Genomic DNA, 4890 nt, shown 5'->3' with positions numbered 1-4890 from the left:
AAGCATGGAAACTAATTCCTTTGTTTTTGCCTCAGAAGTGTTAATTGTAATGAAATGTTTGGTTATATCTTCAAATAATTCGTATTTGTGACTAAGAAACACAAGTTGTATTTTTCCCAAAACTACAAAGCCAATCTTCTTTCTAAAGGAAACCCAAACACCAGGTTTATGATTTTTTATGTTATATAATGATTAAACAATAGAATAAATGACGGAACATAATTGAAAAAAAAACGTGTTTATCTTTATTTTTTAGAAACAGTGTCGTGTTAGAAAACATTCTAGCTTGTAATGTTTTAAATTATATATATTCTTTTAGATCAATGTGCATGACACTTTGCTTAATAATAAGATGTATTTTACAGTTAATTTTCATGCACATTTATACATATATACATATATATATATATATATATATATATATATATATATTTATACATATAAATTCAAATTTACAGTCAAGGATCCGGATCTGCTCCAGAATTGAACAGGTTCTTCTCTGGTCCACGTCTCCTCCCTCGTCTGAGTTCAGATCAGACGCAGTGAAAACAACATCACCATGACAGATCAACACACTTCTGTATTTTTCCTCTGTGCTTCAGTATCACACCACGTCTTCTCTTTGTCTGTCTGTCTGTCTGTCTCTCTGTCTGTCTGTCTGTCTGTCTGTCTGTCTGTCTGTCTGTCTGTCTGTCTGCACGAGGGAACTGCTTCACAGTCACTGAACACACACACACTGTTTCCACAATCAAAGGAAAACTGAAAGCTTTCCAGTTGTTTCAGCCTCATGATTAGTTTCTATATGAGTGTGTGTGTATCATTTTATTATATTAACAATAATGAAAAGTTATACTGAGACACACACACACACACACACACACACAAACACACACACACAGCCCATACTGTTTCACACTCTGCTCTTTAATTACAGACACGCACACACATGTAGAGACATACACATTTTTGTGAATGCGTGCATACATGTGCTCACATGACATACGCATGTACATATAATTACCAAATACATGCCTCTACATGTCGCCACACACACACACACACACACACACACACACACAGTGTACATGTCGCTGTCAACACATCTGCTTGTGCAGATGCAGACACACTCATACTTTTGGATGCGTACGCTGGACTCACACACACACACACACTGGGAGAGTCGTGGGCGTGCGAGGAAGACGTCCAGAGAGAGAGACAGCGATCCCACACTGCGCTCCAACTCAAACACGGCCTCTGGTTTCAGTGGAGCCTCCAAACAGAAACCAGTCGACTATTTTTACAGAGGAACTATTTTTAGCTTTTTTCTGCCTGTTTCTGAGGCAGCAGCCGCTCGGCCACACAGACGCTGAGAGGCTGCAGCGCTGAGTAAATACACAGAACAATACTCTCAGCGTCCAGCCGAGCCGGACCGACCGGTCTGCGGCCCGACGCCGGCCGCTGATGACAGGCCACAACTGCACACATTATTGGAATTCTGGGAGATTACCAGGCAGCGGTGGGGGGGTCGTTTTAAGATCTCTTAGTGCTGGAAATGACAGGCTGTCACAGGCCAACGCTCAACCAGAGGCACCCAGGGACCCGACTGGGGGCCAGCACTTACTCACAACCCCCTGAGGGCCAGAGGAGAACTGCTGCAGCAGCCAGGACCAGTTTAAATCACTGCATGGACCCAAGATCTGACACACACACACACACACACACACACACACACACACACACACCCTGAACACACTGATGGAGGTCTGAAGAAAAGCTCCAGCTGCTCTGAGAGAACAGACCAGGTGAAATCAGGTAGGATCCACAGCGACTACAGCACCTCATCATCATCATCATCATCGTCATCATCAGGGACAACGCATGTTTTACAGAGAACTGTACTCCAACTGCATCCCTTTAATGAAGTTATTAATATTTAAATACACGGGTTAAAACATACAACTTAACAGGGGGATTAAGACTTGGACCCCCTCAATAGAGATTCAGGGGGGTCGAACATTCATTTATTCTTCTTAATTCTATTGTAATTAGCCTACAAGTAGCAGTAGCTCGTTTAATACACTTTACTTTCTGTATCTACAGATGAATGCTAACGTTAGCTAGTTTCTAACTTAAGCCTTAAGTTACAGTTGCGCTAACTAATGTGAGCTAGTTTCTAGCTTTAGCCTTAAGTTAAAGTTGAGCTAACTAATGTTAGCTAGTTTCTAGCTTTAGCCTGGAGTTACAGTTGAGCTAACTAATGTGAGCTAGTTTCTAGCTTTAGCCTGGAGTTACAGTTGAACTAACTAATGTGAGCTAGTTTCTAGCTTTAGCCTGGAGTTACAGTTGAGCTAACTAATGTTAGCTAGTTTCTAGCTTTAGCCTTAAGTTAAAGTTGAGCTAACTAATGTTAGCTAGTTTCTAGCTTTAGCCTGGAGTTACAGTTGAGCTAACTGATGTGAGCTAGTTTCTAGCTTTAGCCTGGAGTTACAGTTGAGCTAACTAATGTGAGCTAGTTTCTAGCTTTAGCCTGGATTTACAGTTGAGCTAACTAATGTGAGCTAGTTTCTAGCTTTAGCCTGGAGTTACAGTTGAGCTAACTAATGTGAACTAGTTTCTAACTTTAGCTTTAAGTTACAGTTGAGCTAACTAATGTGAGCTAGTTTCTAGCTTTAGCCTGGAGTTACAGTTGAGCTAACTAATGTGAGCTAGTTTCTAGCTTTAGCCTGGAGTTACAGTTGAGCTAACTAATGTGAGCTATCTGATGGTGCGCCCTTTCATTTCCAGTGTTAGCTTGTCATTTCATTACCAATATAAAATGTCATATATGATCTAATGTTACAAACACTGGAGTCATGAGCAGTGGGGCAATGGAGGATTAGTTGATACGTTTGACATCAATATAGAGTTTATTATTTCATGTTAACAGTCTTTGTGTGTCTGTGTGGTTTAGTTTTATCTTTTTGATATCAGCTTCTTTAACAGACGCCATCTTTGTTTTCTCTCAGGGTATTAGCAGTGGTAATTGAGTACATTTACGCTAAGTAGTGTACTGAAGTACAATTTTGTGGTACTTGTACTTTACATTTTATTCTTCCACTCCAGCTTTTCAGAGGGAAACATTGTTCTTTTTTCTTGACTACTTTATTTGACCCTTTAGTTAAACAAGTAAGATACTGTAAGGATTGTCCTGGGTTCCCTTTTGCCCCAGAGAAATAGTTGCCCCCCCTATTTTTTATTGTATAATAATTCACACTCTGTTTAGTACAAAACTGCCACGTATAATAACAGTGAGAGTTCAGGGCTGAAGCCATGTGAGCCGCCTCTGGCACTGACTATGCCATTAAAAAAAAAGTAATAAAAAATTTAAAGCAATAAACTTTGACCGAGTTCAAGTATTAAACCACACTCTCTTCTGACTTAAAACCGTCACTTCTGTTAAATTATTTAATTACTTATCATTTAGTTGGATGAACACTCATCAGCTACAGTGTCTGATGTTATTTCTATATTTTTCTTCTTGTCATTAAACGTCATGTTCAGATTGAGACCAGCTCCTGTGATGTGTCTGATTCCTCCACTGCTTCCAGATAAAACACGTCCTGCTGCCCCAGATCCTCACTACAGCTCCGTATGTGGATTAAACCGCCGCGGAAAATAGTCCCCAATAAAGTGACTCTTTCCTCCTGCTTGTTTGATTTGAACTCCAGTGATCAGCTGTTTAAGGAAATGACTGAGACTTTTTAAGAATTAAACTTTATTTTAGTGAAGAGGTTTTAAAGATTTACGTCTTCAGTAGGAACCAATGAGCTCAAGACAGGAAGTGTTGGACAGTTGGGTCTGAACATGAAGAGAATACAGCACCAGGTCAGCATCATTTAAACCAAATCTAACCCTGAAATAAAAGTGGACGCTCTGGGACCAGGTGTGTGTCCTCAGGTGAGTCCCCAGTTCTTCAGTCACTTCCTGCTGCTCACTGAAGAACAGAGATGTTGGAGCGAGTCCAGACTGAACATCATGAGACTGAGTTCATGCAGAGCCAGCTGGTCCTCCTCCTCCTCCTCTTCCTCCTCCCCCTCTTCATCCCTCACCCTGACCTCAGCAACAGATATCATCTTTATTTACACTGAGACAAGAAGTCACTTATTCTTGTGGTGCTGACTGAGACGTAGACCACGTGGGCTTCAGGATTCAGATGTTCAGTCCACTTAAAACCACATCACATGAACACTGCAGAACACTTTATACCTGCTCTCATATTAAAGAATGATGCTGGTTTATTTTCTTGTTGTTGTTCATTATTCTTATCAGTCACATCAACTCTGTCCTCACCAGTTAATATCTGTGACCGCGGTGACATCACCTCTGTCCAATCAGGCTTCATTTCATTAGCTTCATCAGCTCGTCATCAATGTGAATGATGTTCTTTTCTAGAAAGTGAAACAGTGAATTGAAGATGTCTCACTGATAAGTAGATAACCCTTTAAATAGATAAAAACACTATTTATAAATGGTGTCTTACCAGAAAGACGAGCAGTCAGGTGATCAGACAGGTGATCAGACAGGTGATCAGACCGGTGGGATGATTTTAAACATCATCAGCAACATTTCAGCTGCTTCCGATCATCTGGAGGAACTGTTGTTCAGTTTCCTGCTGGTAAAGAATTTCAGAGAACTTATCACCTGCTTGATCTTTGCCGTCACAGACGGATCACCTGCCTGGAATTCAGGATCATCATCGCTTCCCTGAAATGAAATTAGAGTTTAAATATGAAACCACAACAAACAACAAAACTTCATAAAATAAAACTTCATTTCAGATACTTATTCTGTGAGATCAGCATCATGGCTGCCAAACTACTTCTTTCATTTTAATGTGTTTGGTTTTAGACT

At 40.4% G+C, this 4890-nt stretch overlaps 1 long non-coding RNA gene across 1 annotated transcript; it reads left to right on the top strand.

Annotated features, from left to right (window-relative positions):
- Positions 1-1237: 1237 nt before the first annotated feature.
- LOC130170881 (uncharacterized) lies at positions 1238-4277 on the top strand. Its single transcript, XR_008828053.1, has 2 exons — positions 1238-1812; positions 3541-4277. It is a non-coding gene; the product is annotated as an uncharacterized LOC130170881 (long non-coding RNA).
- The last annotated feature ends 613 nt before the right edge of the window (positions 4278-4890 follow it).

The sequence above is a fragment of the Seriola aureovittata genome, chromosome 1 (assembly GCF_021018895.1).
Source record: "Seriola aureovittata isolate HTS-2021-v1 ecotype China chromosome 1, ASM2101889v1, whole genome shotgun sequence".
Classification (NCBI taxonomy): domain Eukaryota; kingdom Metazoa; phylum Chordata; class Actinopteri; order Carangiformes; family Carangidae; genus Seriola; species Seriola aureovittata.
Note: the sequence above shows the minus strand (reverse complement) of the source record. Positions and strands in the feature narration are given on the sequence as shown.